Source organism: Lissotriton vulgaris, chromosome 2_1, assembly GCF_964263255.1.
Source record: "Lissotriton vulgaris chromosome 2_1, aLisVul1.2, whole genome shotgun sequence".
NCBI classification, from domain to species: Eukaryota; Metazoa; Chordata; class Amphibia; order Caudata; family Salamandridae; genus Lissotriton; species Lissotriton vulgaris.
This window is the reverse complement of record NC_141687.1, coordinates 513,135,941-513,163,498: the sequence shown is the minus strand read 5'-3', so window position 1 is coordinate 513,163,498 and position 27,558 is coordinate 513,135,941. Positions and strand designations below refer to the sequence as shown.

General features: G+C 45.1%; 1 protein-coding gene and 1 pseudogene across 1 annotated transcript in view; both read left to right on the top strand.

Moving 5' to 3' along the window:
• RFTN2 (raftlin family member 2) overlaps positions 1 to 27,558 on the top strand; it is a 404,027-nt gene that overhangs the window by 7,419 nt on the left and 369,050 nt on the right. The window lies entirely within an intron of this gene.
• On the top strand, positions 7,444 to 8,271 carry LOC147730663 (cytochrome P450 20A1 pseudogene; annotated as a pseudogene).

The following is a 27,558-nucleotide window of genomic DNA, read 5'->3' as shown; positions in this document are numbered from 1 at the left end:
GCAGCAGGGGTGAATTGGTAGGGTTTAAGTTCTGACGCCACTCTCTACTCCACTGCATAAGAAAGGGCGTGAAGCTGCCGCGTAAGCATAGAGCAATCCTTGAAGGTCAAGTCTCAGTTGATGAAGGCCCACCAGCACTAAAAAACTGCAGCACTACAATGCACAAAGGACAGACAATAGCACAGTGGTAGTGAGAGGCGCTGCCAGTACAAACTATAATAATGTTAGGGGGGCAAGGAGTTGCACATACAAAGAGAGTACGGGTTTGGTAAGAAAAAAGCAAGGTTGAAAGAATGGATTGTCTGTATAATGTTGTGGTGCTCACCATTCAAGCACCCTGCTACCCACAGGTGTGACACAAATTACCATAAAGGAACAGTCATTCATAAACAAACATCAGAAGATGGGGGCACACCAATGTAGCAACATAGGACTATGATTCTTTAATAAATATACATGAGCACTCAAAGTTGGAGTAGTGAAAGTATCTGTTGCTGTTCGCAGTAGACTAGAGTTGGGATACCATTTCAGTTACATCGTATACATCTAACAAGTATTTTATCTTTAACACTTTCTCAAGACACTGGGGCAGTTTTTTACGCAGCACTCCGTTTCATGAGGAACAGCAAATCTGGCCCTTGGTTTTCTGAGGGTTGCTTTGTTTTAAGACTAAGTATGATCTTGGTATTCCATATAAATAAAGACTGAGATGAGGACTAAGGGCGTGGAGAAAATGGCCCAATTACTTAACAGTAACCTTCATTACACCTAGTCTTCCTTGTCCCAGCCATCACATCCTATCATACTACCTTGAATGTATGGCCTTCAGGTAGGCAGTGTACTTCAATGCCTGAATTCTCACTGCACCACAGGTTTGATCTTCCAATTGCGTGAAGTCACTATTTTGGTTCTTTCCACTTCTCTTATAGGGTTTCCACTCACATGTAGGTGTTTTTTCTGCGCTGTTACACTTCCTTGTATATGAATCCCTTTTGGACTACCTATCCTTTACAGTACCATGTTATTTTGTTATCCCCAGCCCTGAAGAGTCACGGGTGACTGCCCGATTGACGAAACACGTGTCGGCTGGTTTTTCCTTTGATGTTCTCCTTCTGATGAAGAAGGCTCAAATATATTTCACCCAAAAAAACGTCTACTGATGTTGACCCATTCCTGCTTTTACATATTTTATCTTCTTACAGACATTTACTTATATTAACCTAATGTCTGCACAGGACATTTGTTGCATTTACTTCAGGATGATGCAGTGAATGTCATCCTCTTATTTGCACCAGTGAAGGTATATGGGCTGGCCCAAAATGATGCCCAGGGCCTTCAATCGGAGCACTTAGCATGCTCCCCCTACTTCAGAAGAGAGCTTACAAATACATCTATAACCTAACTAGACAGACCCTCCAGGATTTTGCGATTTCGCGGTTTGCCGCAAAATCAGCACTTTTGTAAAAATGCCGGGATTTTTACAAAAGTGCCCGCAAAATCAGCACTTTTGTAAAAATCCCGCGATTTTTACAAAAGTTCCTGCGAAATCGGAGGCTGTATGAAAGTGAGTTGAGCAGGTATTATCTTCAACATATAGTTCATGTACATGGTCAAAGCGAGTGGTGCATTCATTTTTGATGCTGTGGTGACTTTTGAAACACACATTGCTCCTATCACACAAGAACTATATTTTACACTAAGATGACCTACAGGTCGGTTTGCCCATTTACAATGCGGAACTAATTGAGGGGTGCTGTATTAAGATAGGATGCTGCAAATTCAATTTTCGCAGGCCATCCTACTAGGACATCACCCGGTTCCTCTGCACCTGCTGCAGTTTTGATAGCTACGCCCGTGTCCCCAGTAAGCTGCCCTGAAGAAAGGAGAAACGTCAATCAGTAAAGTTGAATTAACCACAGTGCTAGCTGTTTTGTACTCCTCTGTATTGTGATGTGACCAGTTTTGAAGTAACCGTAGGATGAATCTCAGTTCCCATTAACCTAAGGGTCTTATTTAAAGTTTAGCAGATAATGTATTCAGCCAATATGTGACAGAAGTCCTGTCATCTGTAAGTAGTGAGAATATTGCACTTTTACAATACATCCGCCATATTATTGATGGAGTACCCAGTCCACTGCGCTTATAATAAGGCCCAGAATGTGAAAACATGTGCTTCATGGCCCAAGGGTAGGGCATCTCCTTCTCACTAGCTGCTTCAATCCACAGAGAGTAGCTCTAGAGAGCACCAGTGGCTTAGTGCCTCACGACCAAGTGCTACACCTCAGCACTGGTGGTACAGGCTGCTAGTTGTGTCCCTCAGGTGTTGAAGTCAAACTCCACTCAGGGGGAAGTATTCAAAGAAGCACCCTTAGCTGCCCCACCAATCAAAGATTGCGGCCTTTGTGCTTGTATCGCTCATGTGCTGAAAGACCACATGACTCTCTGCTTGTTTGAAAGTGCAGACAGCACCACTTGCATGGCTGCCTGCTGCCAACATAGGTGACAAAAGAATCCACACTGCATGGTTGTGGCCCTTTCTGAGAAGAGGTCACTAAATGTATCTGAGGGTGGACAGATTTGTAATAAAAGAACGTCAAAGTAATATGCAGAGTGATGGAAATGTGAAAATATACTATTTATGAGAGCTGTGCTTGATTGTTTTTATATTAAAAGTGCTGGTAAATATTGTAAAGAGCGTTGCCATATAAAAATAGGGCTATTAATTCTTGTTACAAACAGCAGTATGAAAAGCCATCCTTTCAAGACCCCTCGAAATAGGCCAGGGTCTCAGAAAACAAGATAGTGAAAGAGAGAGAGGTAAGTGAAAGATAAATGATAGTTGAGACAAAGTGAGGCTCAGTCTCATGATGTCAAGGTTCATAAAGCCCATAGGAAATGAGGTAGGGTGAAAATTGCCTAACAGTCCTGCCTCCACTGGTATTGTGGACATGAAGTAGAGCCAGCCCCCGACTATACTTGTATTTTTGTTTGAGTGTTCAGTTCTGGAGAGGTACCACCTCTTCAGAAATGTGCATGTTTGTACAATACATTTTCCAGAGCCTTCTTCGGCTTTTTAGTCTTTGTGAAGCATTAAAACACTGAGAATAAACAAGACTTGATCAAATTAAAGACACTGGCTCAGCCAACAAAAACATGCCAGAGTACTTCAGTCATGGTACAGAGACATTGTGTCCTGTTATAAAAAAAGAGCAGAGTAGCACCAACGAGAACTGTTTATTATAAAGCTCAATAATATCAAGGTTCAGGTCTTCAGTCTCCTTGTGCCTACCCAGAGCAAGCCTGCTGACCCCCTAGTCCTGGCGCTGGAAAACGGCAATGCACCACAGATCAAGACATATCCAAAATAAATTTGCTAAGACATCCAATAGAAACATGCTAGCTTACCTGAAAAAACAGAAAAACACCACACAAGACACCTAAAAAAACTTTGAGGTACGGCCATCAATCCAGCATCAAGCCTGACACAGCATAGAAAAAAAATAAACTCTAGCACTCGTTTGTCTTAACCATTTAAGCATGCTACTTGAAAAATGCCCCCATACAGAAACAAGCATTTACAATGCAATGGTTTCGCCTTTGGAAAAGTTAGAGCTATTGGCATTGTAAATGACAAAATTTGTATTTATGTGTTGGTTTTGAAACATATAAATAAATGGCATTGTCATTTACATTGCCATTAGCTTAATCTCTCGCAAATGTGAGACCTATTGTACCCTACGGACGAGCTCAGCAGACAGCAATTAAACCACACAGACCCTAGCCCTTCAGTAGAAAGTCACTGCTGTGAGTGGGAACATTAACTCTATTTATAACAGGTAAATTCACACTTTTACGCCTCAAACAGGATCCTTATTCACAGAGTAATTAAAAGGACACAACTGTAACACGCCACCTACAGACCAAACGATAATAGGAATATATAGGTAATATATGCAAAGTGTAGGAACTTATGGTGACCTCCAAACTGGAGAGAACCTGCATACTTGGGGACTTCTATAATAAACTCTATATAGCAGAACAGGTTAACACTTCATCCCAATCCAACTATCCGGCAGGGATGGATCTTCCACAGATAGCAGAGGCCCAAAATGAAATACTGGGAGAACTCATTTGGAAAAAAATCTGGGAAGTCATTTCGGCATCTGGGACATAATGCCACTGTTCCCAGGCACATTTTGACCAGCCATGCCAAAGACAAAATGGTGCAGCTCAATTAATTAATACACTGTGTGAATGAAAAGCGCTAATTTCTATTTTCAGTTTTAGCATATTTTAGGATCCTCGACATCCCTTATCAGGGATATCTTCCCTAAGCTTTTGATCCCACATAGCTTTCGGTGAGGTTTTAGGAAAGTAAAATGCAGGTGCCAGCTCCTGTTGCATCAATGTCACTGCCTTATGCTGTAGCTCCAGCACACCTTTCGACACCTACTGGCACAAAGACCCTTCACAAGTGTCCCGACCACAATAATGTTATTACTGGTGCAAAACCAGGGACTGAAACCACCTGCTTCCTTCCCCCAGGTCACCAAAGAGCCAACAATCAGTCGCAACTTTAAACCAATCACCCAGTGAACCACCAGGAGTTTGAAGTCTCGAATCTTGTGACCAAATGAGTAGTTCTACCGCCAAACACCAGCGTCATAACCAACAATTACAATATTTATGGCATGGTAGGGGGAAAGACAGCATTCTATTTATCCTTGGGCAGAGAAGGAACTCTACTCTGTCTCAGCAGCAAAATTCATCTGCCAGTGGAAAGGTCTCTGATCAGGGAGAGAGAGCAAAGAAAGACAGCAGTCAGATAAAGGTGCTCCGGTGAAGAGCTAAACCACTGCTGTACAAACAACGTGAACTGAATGGAAACGAACATCAAAGATATGAATTATTCATTTACAAAATCACGCGTATCCATGCATTTTCAGCAAACTAAAATTAATTGCTGACAAAAGTTGCCACTAGTGACTGGTTAAGCCGATGCGGGCTCAGTTAAAGCAGAAGCAGCCCTATTTCCCTCTAACAAGCATTCGGCAGCCACAACCTGGCTTCGATTCAGAGCACGAATAATAACCCTTACAACCACCACAAAAGAAAAGAAGAGGAGTATTTCTTAACTTGCAACTGTATAAGCTGTGCTTATACTACAAATGGTATAAAAAGAAATATGCTTACACGCGGCTCTTAACGTAACAGCTGACACAAACATTGAATGGTTCAGAAGACCAATAAAAATGCAGTTAAAAGCTTAGCTTTGCTGCTAATGCACAAGTCAACCAACAGGCCGATGGAAATGTCTGAGGTCACATCTGCGTCTAAGCGCTACAAAGATAAACGCAACACAGCCTTATGCAAATTTCAAGTTATGCCATGGTTCTTAGAAGAGACCTATTATGCGAGTGAATGCGTTAGGGCTGCTGCTTCCATTCGCATACAGCAGGCCGTCAGGGCTTACAGTTGCACCGTAGGTCAGGTTTTCGATATCCAAAAGTGAATGGCAAGAATTTAAAGTACAACAATGTCCTACGGGATGTTCACAGGGTGTGGGACTACTGACAGTCCTCTAGGGGAGTGACCACACGTCCATAGGCTATACAGGAACAGCCTTGCAAAGGGACGGCACACGGACAGCGGGAGAGGGGACGGGCACACGGAGAGCGGGAGGGGGGACAAGCACACGGACAGTGGAGGGGGGACGGGCACACGGAGAGCAAGAGGGGGGACGGGCACACGGAGAGCGGGAGGGGGACGGGCACACGGACAGCGGGGCAGAGTTATATTGGACGTTGAGGAGAGGGGGCAGAGGGGGGCCGGGAAAAGCAGAAGGGGCATTTTTTGGGTCATTAAATTCAAAGGGGACACTGAAGAAAAGAGAGAAGGGCGTGTGGTGAAGGGGAAAGAGATAACATGGTAGAGAGTAGACCGAAGACAGTTTAGAGAGGCAGAGAAAATAGTCAGGGAGAGGCCGACAGTATGGCAGGACTTTGCATCTGACCTGGTTTCCCCTCTGTGCGTCATCTTACGTGCTAGCATTACACAATCTCCTTGGATACAGCAGGTTTGGACTGGGAGGAGTCACGTACATTGCCATCAAAGCAATTTTATTAAACACGGTACGAGAAATGGGCCTCGTTATTAGCGTCATGGGGACTACATTGTACAAAAAATGCAAGGAAGAGCAACATTGGAATCTTCAAAAGAAAGAGTCCCACAGGAGACTGCGTAAGGAAGTAATCCCGTGGAGTCTGTAGCAAGCACTGGGAATTGCCAGATTATGGGGGTGCCGTGCAACAGGGCAACATTCCAAACTAATGGGACTACAGAGAGCGTGAGGCACTGCGAGATTGAGGTGACTACAGAAAGCACGAGGAAACGTCAGACTCCTGTGGATAAGTGGAGTGTGTGCAGCATTAGGATATGTGAAACCGAGGACTGTGCAGCACAAGGAGATGTGAGACACGAACAGCGTGAGGGGGGCGGGAACGGGGACACGAACAGCGGGAGGGGGGCAGGAACGGGAAGACGGACAGCGGGAGGGGGCGGGAACGGGCACAAGGACAGGGGGAGGGGTGGCGGGAAGGCAAGAAAAACAAAGCACTCACCTGTACTTCTTCCGGCGGCCGTGGTCGATTGACCAAAACAAACCCATTAAAAAAAAAACGAAACTCCGCCCACCGCCGCGATGACGACATCGCAGAGGCGGAGAGGGAAAAAATCTCGGGAACGCCCACGAATCTGGTCCGGCCATGACGGACAGATCTCTGTTCCAATGGCTAGCCTCCATTTACAGAGCTAGCCAATGGAACAGAGGGCGTAAACCCAAGCCCACTCTGTTGTAACATAAGATTTCGCCTGCGCCGAAAAGCTGCGCAGAGCGCAGCCTTCGGCCAGGCGAAACCTAAAAAGGACTACAACTGCATAACATAACTTGATGTACCGAAGAATCCTACAACTAAAAATAGACAAGAATCCCTTAGTGACCGGGTAACCACCACTCACCGAAAGCCAACTCAACTTTCATTAAAAAGAAAATCAGACCCTCCAGGATTTCGCGATTTCGTGGTTTGCCGCGAAATCGGCACTTTTGTAAAAATACCGCGATTTTTACAAAAGTGCCTGCGAAATCGAGGCTGTATGAAAGTGGCGTGAGCAGGTATTTACAAAGCAACTTTGGCATTATCTTGAAGTTGTCAGAAGACCTGGTAACAAAATGGCTGTCCTTTCCAGCATCTCAGCACGTGTCCATCAGCCAGCACATGTTGGACTATGCCATGAAGTCAGTGACGCAGACAGCTATGGGGAATAGCTTTAAAGGGTGAGCAGGAGTTGATCTGCTTCCGCAAGAACCACTGTGCTATCTGGGAAGAAATTGGGAAACCTTTCCTGGATGGGTCACTTGACAAGAGCACAACAAGGCTAAAGCTGTATGAGAATGCCCTGATGGAGATGGAATCTGTCCTGAAGAAGCTGGCGAGAGAAAGTCGTGGTAAGAGCATCCCTCGACAGATCTTCATGGACGCCTTGCTGCAGGGTAACCTGAGCTACAAGCAGGTGCTGGAGGACAGCATGATCTTCTCACTGACAGGATGTGTTATCACAGCTAACATGTGTACATGGGCTTTATATTTCCTCACCACATCGGAGTACACTCAGGAGAAGCTTTACAAGGAGATGGCCCAAGTACTAGGCAAGGGTCCCATCACACTGGAGAAAGTTGAGCATCTCAGGTATTGCCGGCAAGTCCTCTGTGAGACAGTATGGACAGCTAGACTGATACCAATTGCGGCACGGCTTCAGGACCTGGAAGGCAGAGTTGACCAGCATGCCATTCCCAATGAGACCCTGGTGCTTTATGCTATTGGTGTGGTGCTTCAGGACAGCACAGCCTGGCCCTCAGCCTACAGATTTGATCCTGATAGGTTTGACAAGGAGTCTGCCTGGAAAAGCCTTTCTTGGCTTGGCTTCATGGGGAGTCAGGAGTGCCCTGAGTTGAGGTTTGCATACATTGTGGCAACAGTGTTGTTGAGCGTGCTGATGAGAAAACTGCGTTTACACCCAGTGCCAGGGCAGGTCATCGAGACGCGGTATGAACTAGTGACATCGCCAAAGGAGGAGGCGTGGATCACTCTTTCCAAAAGAAGCTAAGAACAAGCAGCTCCATCCAGCAAGTGCCTACATTTCGAAAAGTACTGCTTCATGCCAAGTGGGGTGCTGAAGCACTCAGGGCTCTACTTTGAAAAGTCAATGGGGAAAAAGATGGTTACCAGCAGTTGGGTGATGGGCTTTGCCACCTGCAATCACTTCTTCCTGGGTCACACATAGACAAATGAAATTGACAGAGTACAACTCTAAACTCAATAAAATGTCAAACTTGAATCCCCCTTTACACTATAAGCAAATGGAGGATTGCATTTCCAAGGGATAACAGCCTTCACCTACGGGCAGCTTCCTCTGTTCCGTATCCCAGGTTGCCTATTACAAAGCGGAATACTCCGCTAAAACAGTTTCCATTGATTTAAGGCTGAGGCTGAATGATTATGTGTAAAATAAAGTGCCGCAAAAATGCTGCTAAATTTCCATATTTCTGCAGCTAAATTTCCATATTTCTGCCGCTAAATTTGCAAATCCATACCGCTATATCCTGGGGGGGGTCTGTATGTGCTCCCCTGTTGGTTTGTGCTCCCCTACGTCAGAGGGGAGGTACAAATACAGCTATAACCTGCATGGTGGTGCTTGGCCGTATGTCTATGCCTCCCCTTAAGCGCTGCAGCTGTTTGTGCATGCGCCTGACCGAAAACTGTAACACATGCGTAAAGTTGGCAAACAATGACTGTTTTAAGCAATAATTTTGAATCTATTTTGGTATGTTTCTTCACAGGCTGGTTACATCATGAAAGTGCGGGCCTGGTCCATGCAGCGCGCCTCTGTGGCACGCTGTCTTCACAGGCTGGTTAATTGCCACAATCACTGGTAGTGGTGGTAAATCTGCCGCAGGAGCTTCAAATTGAATGATGCTCTTTTTGGAAATTATTCTCTGCGCCTGACAGCCCACCTGACTTTGTCGTCGCTGGATTTCCCTTCACTTCTCCTGTAAGTCCTGGGGGACTGCTGACTGTTGTGGGGCCTGCTGAGTGCCTCTGGCCGGTGCACCTTCGTTCCGTGGACCGCGCGTTGCCCAGGACTTCGACTCCCAGAGTGCAGCGCGGTCTCGCGAGAGGCGTGCAGCAGGTCTCCCACCCCCGGGCCTTGAAAGCCGGGCTGGGCCCATTCTCTTGGTTTTTGCTTTTTGAACTTATACATCTGTTTTTAGTAAAACGTGTTTGAGGGAAACTAGTATTATCTGCTTATGTTAGGAGGTAGGGTAATTGGCCTTTATCATGGGAAAAAGGAAATTAATAAGTCCCAAACCACCTAGCGGCAATAAGTTGACTATTGACTCTCAGCAAACCTTATTGAGTTATTTAACCGGGGTGGTAGGAGTGTTGGATATGAGAAAAACAAGGACCCCCTGGGTAGTGATTCTAGAAACTCCTAGGGCAGGGTGAATGAAATATATGTACAAAAAATTCCTAGGCAGTCTCAATAGTAGACAACAAATTGTATGGACCCAGTCCATACAATTTGTTGTCTACTATTGAGACTGCCTAGGAATTTTTTTTTTTACATATATAGGAGTGTTGGATAAACAGATTCTATCAGTTGAAGAGTCAATTGAAGGGACTTCCTCTAGGTTAAGTCAGGACTTTGCACACCAAGATGAAAAAGATGAATCGGATCAAAGGAAATTAGTGGAAAATCAACCTAATGGTTGTATTCAATCGAGCCCTGATGAGATTCTATCTATTATCAGTGACTCTCCAGTGCAACCGCCCCCAAAAAAGTTTAAAAAAACCCTGCCTCCCTGACACGCAAAATATTGTGAAAGACAAAGACATAGCTCAAGTTGTCATCCACCCGCGCCTTATTTGAAAAAAACAGCAAAATGTACCCCGCATGGGAAAGAACGACCGGGGGGAACAAAGGACAATCTACACGAGAGACTGTATCTAATAGTAGCCCTACAATGCAAACTGACATTCAGAATCTGGTATCTCTAGTAGAGCGATTAGATCTTTATGTGAGTGTCAGGCTGGATCAGTTATCATCCAGAATGACCAAAATGGAGGATCTCTTCAGCACTAAGTTAAATCAAGCAGCAGTAGTGACCCAAAACTCGAAAGGTTGCGATAAAACCAGTACGCATACTAATACCCCTGCAGGGAATTTATATTTCTTACAAACTTTGGGTATTGCAAATCGGGGGTAGCTAATACTGCAGATAACAGAGCCTTTAATGATAATAGATCTATTGCAAATAATGATAAACGGGCACAGCCTTTGGTAACCATTCCGGCTAATGATTTTAATAGAAGATCAACAAGCCCCCCGGTTTTAACATCCCAGGCGCAAGCAACTTTTTCCCATCACTTGCAACAACAAGTCCATCCAAACACACTCCTTTCTGGAAACCCACTTGCTGTAGATTCCCATTTAGATCTCCCCCCCCGGAAGCTACCCCTTACATTATCGTTTTGGGTAATGTACCAAAAAAGCACACTGTTGAAGAGGAACCATGGATATCCCTTAAAAATAAATCACTACACTGGCTGTGTACTAGGGTAGGCTTGAATAGACAGTTATTTGAAGAGTTTAAGATGGTTAGAAGAGTTCAGTTGGTGGGATCAAGGGAAAAAATGTTTACTGGTGATTGTATAGTTATGACATTTAGCTTGCCGTAAACAAAATTTTGAGGAAAGGTGCAAATCATATCATAGATCCTGTTAGGAATAATATTGTACCGCTAGGGTTCTTTTATCCCCCCGTAGAAACCACTCGAGTCTTCCCAACTGGAGAAATCCATTTAGTCACCAAAATCAATCACAGTCCGTTCCTACTCATAATAGATTCAATGTTCTCTCAGGCTTGAACGATAATGAATGACTGAAAGCCGTCGACATCTCAATAGGGTTCCACTGCCCGCTATTTCCAACCTGGCTCCCAGTCAATTTGTAATGCAAACATTAGGCAATTCTCTTGGTAGTTCTAACGTAGTTAACCACTCAGATTTAAACCTGCAACCTCCGGTGCTAATTAAAATGCCAGACACTGCGGGATTCCATTTAAGTGAGGTGGAGAATGAAGCAGAGATGATAACATCTATAGCGAACCCAGAGACAATCCCCCACGCATTGACAGATCAGTTCGAATTCAAAGATCTAAAATTCAACATTGTCTTTTGGAACGTAGCGGGGCTTCGCTCCAAAACGACAAATGACTCCTGGCTGGAATTGGTAAGGAAACATAACATCGTGTGTCTCCAAGAGACTTGGTCAAGCACCCCAATTCACCTCGAAGGCTATAAGACCTATTTTTCGAATGCCCTGCCTTCTGTCTCGGGAAGGTTGAAGGGTGGTTTAATAATGGACATTTCAAATAATATTGTACTCAAGGACATAGTCCCGTTGAGGTTAGAGAGTAATTATCAAATTCTTAAGTTAATTATAAATAAGTCGTCCATTTAATTCCTGGTACATTTTTATAATAATCTCAATTGAGTTGATGTAATTGTTGTTTTAAATAATATTTTTTCCCTTTTGCAAGAATTGTGAAACAAGTACTTGAACAAATCGTTCAATTTGATTTGGGGTGGAGATTTTAATTTATCACTTTGCAAAGATAACAATAGCAAAAAGTGCAGGATCCAGGACGAGTGTGAGAATAACTTAACACATTTTTCACACACTAACACTGGTTATCGCATGAATGAGATTCTGTTTGCCCTGGAGCTAGGCTTTGCCAATGAATTGATAGCTCCTTTAGTCCCTTTTCTCCCACATTCAATGGGAGGGGGATTTCCAGCACAATTGATTTTATACTTGCATCTCAAGGTAAGGAACCTACTATGCGTAAGTTCTCCACAATTAACAATGCCATTAGTGATCATTTCCCCAATAGCCTCTCACTGTTTTTGGCAACCGTTGTGGAGAAGCCTAACCTATTGAGTCTCCTGGAACAGCAAACTCTGAATTTAGACAGACTAAACGTTTTTTCCTTAAAATGGACAAAAACTGACCCAGCTTTAATAACAGCAAAAGTGGTTAAACAAGCGTTGCCCCTATTTGAAATATGTTTTAATCCTGACTCTCCCCATGAAAAAATATTGTCCAGTTATATAAACATCACTAGAATTGTACAAGAAGAGTTATTCAGCAAACAAAATAAAAAAGGGAACCGTAAAAAAGGGTGGTTTAACAAGGAGTGCACAAAACCTTACTCTAGATTAAAAATTGCACTCCATAAGCCTAAACGGGAGAAAGAAGAAATCATTAGACTTAGAAAGGCCTACAATGTAGCCTTAAAAAGGCGTAAAATTGAACTAAAAAATGGCCTATGGGACCAACTCCACAAGAGTTAATCTAGGAGTGACATTGCTACTTTTTGGAGAGTAGTCAAATCCCCCTTTCTCTCAGACACGAATGAAGCCCCCAAGATAGTTGTAGCAGTGGACGCTAAAACTTGGGTTAATCACTTTTCCAAAATATTCGGTCTACCTTCACATGTAAATTCTGAGCACTTCGAAAAAGATGGGAGGGAATTTTTCCCAGACCGGTCTGTGTATCCGATCTCACTAACTTTCACACACTTAGAGGTGACTAACACCCTGATGGCCTCAAAAGGTGGAAAAGCACCGGGCCGATGGGGTCCCGGTGGATCTCTTTAAATACAATTTGGACTTATGGTCCCCGATCCTTACTAGAGTACTCGAGGCTGCTAACACCATCGGCTTAGTTAAATCATGGTCTACCTCAATTCTGGTACCCATTTTTAGGTCGAAGCCTCCATTGCAGGGCTGGCCCTGCTGGAGGCAAAGACATATTGTGAACAGGAGAATTTCAGTACTGCGTGAAACCACGCCCCCTTTTTCCATTGGCAGGCCTCTCGAAACGGAGGCCTGCCATTGGAAAAAGCTCCTGTTTAGCAGATTTGTCTGCTCTGGATCCCTCCTCTCGAGGACTCCATGACCTGCCTTACGGTAGCACGACAATATTGCACGACAATATTTTCAGAAATATTTCCTTGACAACCATGAGGCAGGGCAGGGAGTCCTGGAGGGGCGGGATTCAGTATCCTGTTCCTGCCCCGTTTTTGTTTTTTTTGTTTCGTTTGTGCCGTAATTCCAGCACGTTCCTCGGCGGTGGAGGAGGTAGGGGAGAGGGGGTGCTGGTTTTAAGACTTGTTTTCCGAGGGGGCGATTTTCCCAGGAGACACAGCTTGGAAGTTACTCCTGAGGTGGGCGGGGCCGAGGTGGGAGCATGTGGCAGTGTTACTAAAATTGTTACTTTATTGAGCGGCAGGCGGCAGCCATTACTCGCACCGCTCGCTACCTGTGCCCAATTGGTTACAGTGCGTCATCATGCCTACCGCTCTTGGCGCTCCATTCGCAGCACTGCTGCTGACTCTAGTGCCTCGCTTCACCACCTGGGCCGCCATACAGTGGGGCTTATCTTATGGCCGTTGCTCGGCCGCCGCCAGGATAGACAAAACTACATAGACAAGTCGCAGCCTGGAATAACTCGGGCGCCAGCGGCAAACCGAATTGATTGCCTAGAGGGTTCTTGGAAGACCGCCTGAGCCTGGCAGTCTGCTGCAGAGAGTCGCCGACGTCAGACAGTAAGTAGTTACCACTACTTACTGTGTTAGTAAGTAATCAGTTGGTGTTAATTATAATATTTCCAAACAGCGCGCTAACAGGCACATTGGTAGATCCGCGCTAACTAACTGTTCATGATGTTGTTGGGACTCCGGCCTCTCACGGTACTGTTGGGCCGGCAGGGTCACGCAAGTCACTCGCATCACAGAGAGGGGCCGGGCCAGCCCGACTCCTGAAATTGATTTTACCGGCAGCGGGGGTGGGGGGACATTGGTTTGCAAACTGTATTTTGTTTTTCTGTTGCCCGCTCAGCAACACAGACTAGGCACCAGTGTGGTGTTGAAGTTGTTGGGGCCTCACAGATCCTGTTGCTAACTTGGAAGATGCACAGTTTTTTATGGTTCGCCAGTTTCCCCTTTTATGTCTGCCTTTTCAAGGTTTGGTTTTCGTTTGTAGCCTAGCCTCTCCTTTCCAATCTTTCCTCCCGATTTATTTGTAGGCGAGGTCCGCGTTTTCCAACTGTTGTTCTGGAGTTCTATTTTCTAACTCTGCAGGCTAGCACCAGCTCCTTTCGTTTTGTATTCTCCATCTCCCTTCTTCTCTTACCCTTTATGTGGGTTATGGAAAGCGCTACATAAAAACCACAAAATACCACCTCAACCAAGCAGCGGATTTTAAGTTTCTAAAGATTGTCATTTAGGCCCATTGCATCTAGAGCACCTGGCTGCCCACTTTAGTGACTTCCTTCAGATCTGTTTGGAGCAGCGTTTAGGGTGGAGGGGGCATTCTAAATACGGCCAATCAGTGGTCAGGCTCAGAGAAGCGCATGGCACACCAGGGCTTGTGCGTAGCAAAATTGCCATAGGCCCTAATGCAAGCAAGGATAGTGGGGCTGGGTCCCAGACGCGGGAGAGAGGCCTAGCCTGGAGTGATGCTAAGCTGCCTCATTTAAGTGTCCCGACGTTTTGGTGCGAGTTCCCTCTGCCTTTCTACCCCGTTTTTGCATTAAGTTGTAGAGGCAGTCTGCCCATGTCTTTATGCGACCATGTCTATCTCTCTGTGTCTGTGTTCTAGCGTCAGTTAATCCATCTCTTTCTGCCTCCTTGTCTCTCAGTTGAAGTTTGCACAGTACCACTGCATAGGGGCCTTTTACAGCTTTCAAATGCTCCCATTCAAACTTCACTAATGTCCATTTCACACAGTGCAGTAATGCCTGCCAGACATTTCACTCCTACAACAAAGGAAGCAGGGGTGCACTGAGGGACTAGTACATGGTTTCTCATTGATTAAATGGTAGTAATTTGCAATATTTATATGTTTCCCTCCACTTCATTGATTTATTGTGCTCGCGAGAAAGTGTCACTCATACTCTTTGAAATGTCACTCATAATAACACTGAAATTATAAAACTTTCACACATGGCAATCTGAAACCTTGGCAGCTATGTTTTAGGGTCGTGACTGCAGTCAGACTGTGCTGCAAGCGTCCGGGTGGAGTAGAAGCCTAGAAGGTCATTTAATTAATTCGGTACCAGGCCGCGGCCAGGTTCTGAGCTGTGATTGTGAGCAGGCAGGCCTGATTGATTGTTTGTGAGCGAGAGGAGCGAGGTGGTCTTGGTCTGATTGGGGGGGGGGACATTTTTATTACGTCTGATATTTCATGCTGATTTGTAAGAACCCTTTACATGAACAAGCCAACTTCTCGTGTTTTTTTTGTAGCAGGCTAGCAGCAGGTTACCTCCTTGCTAACTGTTGTGTTCGAACCATGCTCACGAAGGTTCTGTTCAGAAGTGTTGGTGAGCAGTTTTCCAGAGAGCGCTATGTTTTGCCAGTTGGCGGCAGCCGGGTGAGGAGGTGGCTCTGCAGACAGTTGTCTATGGTTTCTCCTTATCTTGCTGGCACCTACAATACACTGTATTTGGAGAGCTTACCTGCCTATGTCGTCTTTCATCACTAACCTTCCGGCCTGGTCTGCCAACAAGAGTGGCAAGGGTGGCCAGAGGACGAAGGGGTGGGGGGCACCCTGATGGCGGTGAACACCTGCACATTGATAATGAAGACTGAGGCCATCAACTCATTCGTTTCCCTTGTGCTAGATGTAAAATGGCCCAAGCTTTCCAATCTTTTTCATGCGTTTTTCATAATCTCCTTGGCTGATCCCACTCAAGTTCATCCCCTTTTTCCAAACTCCTGTGCGAGAGTGTAGTTCTAGCCTCGAATTGCCTTTAGTCTTCCCTGGGAAAGCTCCTGGCATAGCTTAAGACCGCATTGGCCTGTTGTTTACCTCCGCAATGCATATGGCATTTCATACCTTTATGTTTCATTGATAATAACGTCACAACGTAGGAGTGAAAACGAACAGTAAGCCAGAATGTATGACCTACATGTATATGGGGCATGGAGCCGATTAAGTGGAAATGAGGAAAGCAGCCCACTTTAAATATTGAAACTAGAAGTATCTGGAAGTACTTCCAGTAAACAGGACAGGTATCTGTGTGTGCTGAACTACCTGTTTCAAAGTTGGCTGAGGAAATAAACATTTCACTTCACTACCACTAATCTTGAAGAAATGTAGCCCTTTCAAGGTTCCATGTGACCACCGTGACGAGAAATAGGGCACATTTTACACGTCATATAACAAAGTATTTTCTCTGAGAACAGTTGTCATTGATGAATGAGCTGAAGGGATGCGCTCTATGTGCATCACACTAATGGCGGGAAATGGACTACGCGCACACGGAATGCCAGAGTGCAATGTTTTTTTAAATTATTGTAGAACGTTTTATTTGATTCAAATTAACATGTTCAATAAAAAAAAGTTTTGGGCCATAACCAGGGCTTTAAGTGGGATGAAAAAAACGTGCAGATCTAAGGGGCATGGCTGGTGTTATTAAGGGTGTATCTTTAAAGCACAAAACCTAAAACTCTGTGCTTAGCATGGTGTGCTGTCCAACAGATATTTTGCTGTTTTTGTCATTGTACCCACATATAAAATGCAACAAATAACAATATACCGACAGCAAGCGAGGACTATTGGCATTGTCAATAGTTGTTAGTTGTATACGAAGAAAAACCAACTATGGCTTTGTTGTATATATTATTGAAAACCAATTGGCGTTAAATGAGATTCCCCACTTCCTCACCCCCCTCAAAAAAAATCCAAAGAAGTCTACAATTCCAAAGAAAATTACATTCACTAAGACGGTGTATATACTTACTGAAGGCCTCGGCAAAACTGTATTTTTTCCAGTTCTTCTACCTGAAATTTGTAACAACAACAGATGTAGGCAAGCTTGTTAGCTGTACGTGCCTGTGTCAAAACCTCAAAGAGAGATAAAAACTCGACCGTAGATTCAGATCCTGCCTCGGTGCAGTTTTTGGGAGAAAAGTGCATTGGCTCTGCGCCTTTAACTCTCACTTGTTACACCCCGTCCCAGCACCTCACTCTACCTTCCATGCTCTGTGCAAACATTTTATTCTGGCTGATCTGTGTCTCTATCATACACCCTGTTTCCCTATCTCTCATTCACTTTCTAGTGCTCTCTTTCTAAGTGTCTCTCTCTCCCTCCAAATCTCGCTCGTCCATCCTCCCTCTTTCCCAATTTGCCAGCCCACACGTCTCCCAATCTCTCCATCTCTCTCTCCTCTCTTTCTACCTCACATGTCCCTATCCCTAGTCTCCTCATCTCTCTCACCTCTTTGTCTTTCTCACCTTACACATCCTCTTGTTTTTTCATCCCACTATCTTTCTTGCTCCATCTTACTTCTTTACCTGTCGACCCATCTCTCTCTCTCTCCACCTCTCTCTCTCACCTTACAGTCACCTCTACCTTTTCTTTCACCTGTCTCCCCTTTCTCTCTTGCTCTCTATGTACCCATCCACCCATGTTGCCCCATCTCGCTCTCTGTCCTTAAAATCATTTGTTTCTTTAAACCTGTATCTCTATTTTTCCCGTCTGTGTTACATATCGCTCTCCTCCATCTCACACACTCATCTCTCTCTATTGTTATTTCCATCTATCCACTTCCCCCGTTAAAGCACTTCAAATGCTTACATTTGCAAAAAATGTGAAATAAATATTTCATTCAAGACACCTCACAGGGGTGAGACAAGAAACACAAGAGTGTGTGCGTGTAAATGTGTGTGTGCATCCCTGCATGTATGTGTATCTGAGTGCACATATGTGCAGGTATATATGAGTGCCTGTGTATGTGTGCTTGAATAGATCTACATGCATGTGTGAGTTTGTAAATGTATCTCCACTTGTTAATGCTATATATGTATGTGCATGCTTGCTTATGTGCTTGTCTATGTGAGCGTGTGTCTGTGCTTCTATGTGCTTGTGCCTGTATGTGTGTGTTTGTGCGTAAGTGTGTGTGTATGCTGATGTGGCTGCATCTATCTGTGTATGCGGCTGCAACTAGCGATTTAAAAATGTGTACATTTCAATGCATGCGTTTGTGTATACGTGTTTCTTTCTATCCGTGCGTGCACGTTTGTGTGTGTCTGTGCATCTATGTTTATTTGGAAAGGTTTTTTTTTAATTGCACATAAAAGGCTTTACTAAAAACAATAACTACTGGATGGGAAAAGATTAAGCACATTAGTACCAGTGTAGCACTCCACTATATACAGAAAACAAAATTAAAAACCATTGTCATTTGTAACACCAAAAGCTCTAATTTTCAAACTTGAGAGACCTTTTGCATTGCAAATGCTTTTTAGGTCTCGATGAGTCAGCGTGCATTTGCTGCTAAAAGAGACTTTAGTAGGTGAGTTTTGAAAGTGCTGCTGGTTGGAGATAAGCTTGCGCTCACGCGAGCGTGTACGCGCAGCCGCCCGCCTTCAGCGCCATCTGACTTTCCTCTGGCTTACTTCCCGCCTTCGCGCTTACAAGGGGATTATCTACGAGCCGTCATGGCTCATTAAGTGCTTTCACGCGCCAATGCTTGTTTTAAAAATGCAGCAATACTTCTAAAATACAGCAGAGGGCGCCAATGTTCTTTTTCTACAAACTAAAGAATTAAACAAGGTGCCAAGCTTACAACATATATTTTGTCTGGATCCTTTTGTCTCCCATTTCAGTGATTAACAGATTGCTTTTCTTTTCTTTGAAATGCCTCCTCTTTTTTCGCTTCTCCGTGTTTATGTGTCTTCTTATTCCTTTACAACTTCTTTCGCTCTTACCCCCCCACCCCCCCTTCCTTCTCCTCCACTCCCCTCCCTTCCTCCACATCATAACCACCTACACGGCTGTCCTCATTCTCGACATGTTTGCAGAGTTCTGTACATTACAGATCTGTCAGAAGGATTCTGTAATTAACTCTCTCAAGCTCAGGGGGACTGTTCACATCTCTTGTACAAGACCACACACACAAGCACAGAATACTTCAATACAGTGTACATTTTTGTCTGCGGTTAGGTGAGATAGCTCAGAGTATCAATGCACCCGTTGCAAACATCTAAATCCATTCTGAAGGATTCGGGTATAAATCTGTGCGGTTTGACACAGCCTTTGATATTAAAGGCGATGATAAAGCAAGCACTGCAAAGCCAATAGGGCTGGCCTTTGTTATCTTTATGGGGCCATGTGTTTGTAACACATGGCCCCATAAAGACAATAAATCGGCGGACCGTGCAGCTTTTTCACTTGCACGCTTGTTGTAGGCAGTGGAGATTAAGTGATTTGCCCAGAACCACAGAATGTTGAGCCGCAGTTGGCAGCTCTGGCCATTACGCCATATCCTCTCCCATTCCTGGTTAGTAGTAGGTTCTGTTTTAGGTAGAGCTAACAGGAGAAATGGGCTGGTGCAAGCTGCCTCTTGACGAGAGCACTCAGGGACACCACCACATCACTCACGGACACCACCACATCACTCTGGGACACCACCACATCACTCTGGGACACCACCACATTACCCAGGGGCACCACCACAACATCTCAGGGGCACCACCACATCACTCAGGGACACTACCACATCACTCAGGGACACTACCACATCACTCAGGGGCAACACCACATCACTCGGGGGCAACACCACATCACTCGTGGACACCACCATATCACTCGGGGACACCACCACATCACTCGGGGACACCACCACATCACTCGGGGACACCACCACATCACTCGGGGACACCACCACATCACTCAGGGGCACCACCACATCACTCAGGGGCACTACCACATCACTCAGGGGAACCACTCAGGGACACTACCACATCACCCAGGAACACCACCACATCACTCAGGGGAACCACTCAGGGACACTACCACATCACCCAGGAACACCATCACATCACTCAGGAACACCACCACATCACTCAGGGACACCACCACATCACTCGGGGGAACCACTCAGGGACACTACCACATCACCCAGGAACACCACCACATCACTCAGGGGCACCACCACATCACTCAGGGGAACCACTCAGGGACACTACCACATCACCCAGGAACACCACCACATCACTCAGGAACACCACCACATCACTCAGGGGCACCACCACATCACTCAGGGGCACGACACAGGGGCACCACCACATCACTCCAGGACACCACCACATCACTCAGGGACACCACCACATCACTCAGGAACACCACCACATCACTCAGGAACACCACCACATCACTCAGGGACACCACCACATCACTCAGGGACACCACCACATCACTCGGGAACACCACCACATCACTCGGGGACACCCCCACATCACCCGGGGACACCACCACATCACTCAGGGACACCACCACAACACTCAGGGACACCACCACATCACTCGGGAACACCACTTCATCACTCGGGGACACCACCACATCACTCGGGGACACCACCACATCACTAAGGGACACCACCACATCACTAAGGGACACCACCACATCACTCGGGGACACCATCACATCACTCGGGGACACCACCACATCACTCGGGGACACCACCACATCACTCAGCCCAACCACATCATCACTCGGCACCACAACAGCACTGTCCTTGCTTGCTACCATCAAGCATTGCCATAGCCAATAGGACTCGCATTAGGAAAGTGTAAGCTATTGGCTTTGTGAATAACAATGCTATTAATTTAGATATTTTCAAAGCCAACACATATTAAAAAAATGTGTCATTTACAATACCAATAGGCTCACACTTTCCTAATGCGAGACCTATTGCATTGCAAATGCTTGTTAAAAAGGGTGATCGAAACAGCCCAACGTGTTACCGACCTATATCCCTTTTAGATTCCCTTGGTAAAGTCGCTGGCCGTATCCTTTTAGAACGTCTTCAGGATCGGGCCAAGGACAATAACATAATCTCTGATTTACAGTACAGGTTCTGAGAGGGTCTGGGAACTGTGGAGCAATCCCTAAACCTCTCCCTGTTATTGGGGAAATACGTTCGAGCCAAAGGGGGGTATTTACCCATGGCCTATGTGGATTTGACTGCGGCCTTCGACTGCGTTAGCCATACGAAACTGTGGTCGATCCTCCTGGCAATGGGCGTAGACCAGCTTTTGGTAAATTTCCTCAGAGAGCTCTACTCAGACGCATCAGCAAGAGTCAGGTACGGACTCAGGGGGGAACTTACCGAATCATTTGGAGTGGAGAAGTGGGTCAGACATGGTTGTGTCCTGGCTCCCTTCTTATTTAACCTTTACACCAACTGGCTAAAAGCAGCAATGTTGGAAAGCAGGACCTGCCTACTATTGGCCGTCGTTTAATACCGGCACTATTATATGCCAACAACGCTGTTATCTTGGCAAGAACCTCCCTGCACCTCCAGCGTCTCTTAGACAAATATCGCAGTTATATGGCAAGTCTGGATCTTATAGTTAATATAAGAAAAACTTTCGTAATGCACGCAGGCAACAGACCAAAAAAGACAAAAGACATTTTTATCGAGAACACCAAGTTAGAGTGCACTAATTCTTACCCCTATTTAGGAATTTTAATTGACAATAAGTCATTATGGACACAGGCTATAAACGCGAGAAAACTATTATTTCTGAGGGCCACCACCGCCGTCGTAGCATTTTGCTCAGAAGCTAGGGAAGAGGTCCCCCCAGAAATGATTAAGATTTATCAAGCAAAATGCATTAGTGTAGCCATTTATGGCGCAGGGGTGTGGGGTCATGCCAATGTGGATGCCTTAGAGAAGATTGAGAATAGCTTTCTGAGATACTTATTAGCAGTCCCTCAAAGCTCCTCGATATACTTTTGTCACCTAGAGCTAGAATTGGAATTTATATTAGATACTATTAGAATTCAACCAATCCTTTTATGGCATTGTGTCTGGACATCGGAACAGTGCGAATGGTCACGATGCCTTATAAATGACTGCCTTATGCTAGATAAAATGCACAAGATCAGCTGGCTTGTTTACATGAATTTTTTTTTGATGATCTAGAACTAGCGAGATTTTTTAACCATCCACTTACTATTTCTGAAATAACGAGGAAAGATTTAAAAAAGCTATGTCTATCTCATCTAGGGCAGCTACGACTTTCTAGAGAGATCAGTAAAAGCTCAGTCCAGCACATTTTAGATATTCAGACCACGCTCACAGTGCAGCCATACTTAATGTACAATCTGAATATGTATGAGAAATTCTTACTGACCCGTTTTAGATTTAACAACTTTCACCGTTTAGTAACTTTTCCGAAACAGAACGACTGCTCCAAGAATCTCTCTGTGTGTCCGAGTGACGATATCTCTATACAATCCCTAATCCACACAGTGCTATTTTTGTAGATTTTATGAATATCCGCGCATGCGTTTACTGAAAAGCATGCGCACAAACGAGGGGGGAGCACAGCCAGATGGGGAGATGGAAACAACGGAACACCGGCCGCCCTCAAAATAGTGCCTTCTGGGGCGGACCACCCCTACTCCCCACCCACCCACCCCAGCTACGCCCCTGGGCCCACTTCTTTATTCCTACCATCTGACACTGGTACATTTGCCACAGTGCATTTCAGTCCAAACGTGAGAGCACAAATAACAACATAAGCAGTAAACGTGCTCACACCTACACACCTTCTAACTCAACTCGAGCGCCAAATACTACATAATGTATATGCTATTCCTAATACCAGATTAGCCAACGCTTATCACTTTAGAGTTATTTTGGGAAAAATCCAACTGAAAGAAAATAGCGCAGACATTATCAAATGCTTCTCCTCCATTCCTGTTGATTGGTCAGACAACATTTCCATTCTATTCCACATTTTCTTTCTTCAAATCAACCTTGACCACCAATAATCCTGTCAAAAAATATATTTACCCACTAAAAATACTGTCACCTACAATACTGCTAGGCTTTATCAGTCCTAAAGTAAAGTAGCTGAACCTCTTACTGACATGAGCGACACTCAAGAATTATGATAGCATCATTAACACAATAGTCAACTCAGTGGCCTCTCTTTAACTATTACAAAGAAAAAAGCAGGGTTTGATCCCCTTTAAAATATGAGAAGACTATCCAAATACATGTTCATTCAGAAACAAGCTAATATTTTATTTCTCAATGAGAGACATTTCCCCTGTAAAAACTACAAACATATACACACACCTTCTTTCCCGCCAACAACGATAATCTGTTCTCTATTATTAAGCGGTTCAAACCACACATTATTTTTAAGACTGTTTGCCTCGAATTTCATCAAGGTAAATATTCACAGCTTCAGATAAATTAATTTATTTTTTGTGTTTCGGTGTATGGAGGACCTTACTTGGCATTTAGGGCTTTACTGTTCCTATTGGAGCAGGGCCAAGGCTGACAAAACTGGATCCAAAGTGAGGTGACATGGTGTGCAAAATAGCAATGGGTTGGGATAAAGCCCGAGTATTTAATATTGGCTGAGATTAATTCAAGCATTCTATCCATCACTCTTTTGTATACTTATTGTGTCACCCTAAGTGGGACAAGTGTGCCCAGTAGTGTGTTCTGTGCACACTGGGTTACTGAAACCAAGCTGTACCCGGCCGATGAGACCATAACTGGGGGGAAACCAGTCCTGTGCTGATTTTGTTCCGGTTCAGGGAGAAACTGCCTTGGCAGTTCGGGCTGGACTGTTCCTAATGGAGCAGGGTCAAGACAGATTTGCAGATAGCTAGCTCAAACTGAGGTGGCATGGTGTGCAAAATAACAGTGGATTTCAGATGCTTCCCTAAGTGATTACGAGTGACTGAGATTAATCTGAGAGTTTGTTACATCACTGTTTTGTATACATATTTTGCAGGTCTACGTAGCATGCATCCTGATTTGTCTGGGGCAATTAACTTCTCAATATTTATTTATTTACTCATTTGTAGCGCCCAAACGAATCATCCCCAGGGGGATCTCTCAGCGCTTCGAGAAATGGGTACTCCTAGGCCATGATCACCTAGAACAGCCAGGTCTTCAGTAGTTTTTTGAAACTGGTTAGCTCAGCACAGGCCCGAATGTTCTGCGGCAGACTGTTCCAATGGCTGGCAGTCAGTCAGATGCGAGAAGGCTCTTCCCCCCCAGCTTGGCCCTGTATATTCTTTGAGTGCGCAAGAGATTGCAGTTGCTTGATCTTAGCTGTTGTACAGGTTGGTACCAGGTGAGTTTATTTTTGAGATAGGCGGGGCCTTTCCCCTGTAGTGATCTGAAGACCACGCAGAGCATCTTAAAGATAGCTCGTTTCTTGACCGGAAGGCAGTGGAGCTGGGTCAGAAGGGGGGCAGAGGAGGTCCACGCCGGCTTGTTGAGGGCAAGGCGGGCTGCCGTGTTCTGCACCACCATCATCATTCACTTCGATAAGGTGATTTGCCAACACCTACGCCAGGTTGTCTGCTTCTGCGTTAAGCAGGGAAATGGGCCTGAATGAGGCACACTTCTCGTTACCCTCCCTTTTTTGTGGATAAGTACAATAGTTATTGATCTGAGATTACACAGCAGGCTTCCCTTCTTCACTGAGACTCTACTCTAGTCACTCAAAATGTTCCTGAAAGTATAGATTTGTTGATTCGGTGCAATGTCATCTCGTCTTCCATGGGTCCAACCTCTATTCTAAAAGACTCTTGATCACCGGTAATTTAACCCTTGTACTTATTGGGGAATGATCAGAGATGCCCCCTGCCACGTAGTGTTTGTTTCTTACTATATCCCATGCATCTGCAGCACCAGAATATTGTGGGACCTGGACAAAGCATTCATAAAATTGGATGCATATGAGTATTGCCTGGTTACTGGATGTTCCTCCCTCCAGAAGTCTGGTGTCCCGCCTATTTATTGTTGACTCTTTAGCTGTATCAAAATCTCTGTGTCATACAATCGGTTCTACTGAATTGCGGTAGCGTATTTACTGCTTGGAAAGCTCTTCACTGACTGTGGAAAAAGATCAAGTTCATATGGTTCCCATGGGGGCACTGAATATCGCTGGGGCAATATCTTAATGGGCACACAGTGTTCACTCAGTTGCCATCAATTCTGTGTCCTCGGGCATATTGTGAGACAGAAGGCACCTTAGAATAGAACAAGTATTGAAATTGCCTCCGGTTGCAGATTCATATTTGTATATACAAGAGCATTCAAGAAAAATAAGTATTTGCAATGCAATAGGTCACGCATTACTGAAAGTTTGAGCTATTGGTCTTGCATTATTATTTGCAATGCCAATAGCTCAAACTTTCTGTAATGCAAGACTTATTGAATTGCAAATACTTCTTTTTCTTGAAGCCTCGCGGTATATACAATTATATAAATATGCAACCAGAGGCAAGCTCAGTTTTTAGTAACCTTGGGCAAACTGTGTTTCTGTGCACAAGAGCCAATGAGGTTCTGCCCAAGGGTACAGTGTTCTGTTTCTCAATTGAAGATGTTCCGTTTTTCCCATAAATCAAAACTTAAAAAGTATTTAAGTATGTGTAGCCAATTGAGTACAACATGAACACCATCTTCGAAATGCTATAGTGAAAATGCGATTCAGGATGTACGAGACACTGCCATATTACTCTCTGTTACTGAACGCGTCAGCGATGCCTATGTGTTAGAGACTTTATTGTCAGACTTACAGATTAACAGTGACTTTAGTCTGGATAGTGGGTTAAAACAGAACTTTATATTCACACCACAATTGCCAAATGGGAATAATCTCTTCCTGCTTTTCTTGGCCATCCACCTGGATTAAGATGAATGCAGTAGTAGTTTGGAGGTGAAGTCAGTGATGACGAAATACGTGTTGGTTAAAGAGGATCAGCAGTTGACTGAATAAAGATAAATTGCAACATAAACAGTCACTGGAATTTTGATTTTTGGACTCCTTTGTGAGAGGAGTACTCAAGAGTGTTTGGCATAATCGTGAAAAATATGACTCATTATTTTATCATTGTTATGTTTTGTGATGTTATAACTATTTACAGAGCGCGCAAATACCAACAAAGGTGGCTCGGCGGTGGCTATCCCCGAAACAGAGCTAAAGGAAAAGAGAAAGGCAACTTTTAAAAAGACCTAATTATTAAAAAAGTTGAAAAATTTTTCCTAAACATAAAAAGTGAAGGCAGATCTTTCATCTGGCAGGGGAGAGAATTCCAAAGCTTGGCACTGGCCACTGTGGTGATGTGAGGGCTCTAGGCTGGCATAGCTAATAATGGACATACAGGACACAGTAATGGGGTGGTACAACTGGCCCTGAGCACGTGCGCTCAGCCCCTTTTATTATCAGGGTCATCTGACTGATGACGCCTGTGGTGGGTGGGTGTTCAGTGTGGGTTACACCATACTGCAACACTAGAATGCTGACTCTATGTCACTACATCCCTCCCAAAAAAGTCAAACCAAAGAAAAGTCCGAAACCTGTGGGAGGAAATACAGTTCGCAAATAAAATTATAACCCAATAATGACGACTCCCATTTAGTCTTTTCCGCTGCTGGTCAATCACTGACGATGGTGTCTTTTCTTGTCTTTGCAGACTTGCAGCTCGGAGGTGGGCTGTACAGTCTCTCTTTTCCTGTTCCACATCCTGTGAAAGTGCAGATGGAATGATAGGGGGCATTTGTGTGTTACCTTCCGCTGTATCATCCTGGTTGAGGTGTTCTGTCCAACTGGTGTCTGTTTCTGACAGGATCTGCAGTTGCAGGATATCCCTCTCAAGGATACCCCTCTCTCGTGGGTGTCCCCTCTCACTGGACGACCCGGAGTCTCGAACCGCATGGTCGGGATGCCTTCTCCCGCCTTAGCGATGTTCTTTAGACCAGCCTGGTCTTGCGGTGTCGATGCATCTAGAGCTGTGGTGAGATCCACTTTGGATTCGGAGACGGTCTCCTTGAGTGAGGCTTTCCTGTAGGATGACGTGCTTGGTGACTTTCCTTACTCCAAATTGCTGAGCACTGAGTGGCCTTTCCTTGCTGGCTGTCCTGGGACTATGGGGACCGTGCGGGGCTTCGCGTGAGCCGCGCAAAGGCGTCGCTGAGGGACTGCCAACGGATTCACAGCCAAGTCACTCATGTAGTCCCTGAGGGTGGTGTCGTTGTTTGGGCATCGTCGACGTCTGGACTCGGGTTCTGCACCTTCCTCTGGCGATCTTGTGGGTGACCAGTCTTCAGCCGTAACCTCCATGCTTCCTGCGCCTGACATGGAGCTACGGCCGACACATCTCTCCTACTCGGGCTCGCTTCGCACGGGAACTCCGTTGAGGCCCTTGTCCCCTGGACTGCCACGTGACCACGTGGGCTGTGCGGGCCTTTGTGTAGGCCGCGCTTAGGGGTCGCTGCGGAACTCCCAACAGGGCCACGGCCAAGTCTTGTGTAGTCCCCAAGGGCGGATCTTCCAATGGCCGGGTGTGCTTGACTTCGGCAGGCTGTAGGTTCACAGGGGTACACAGA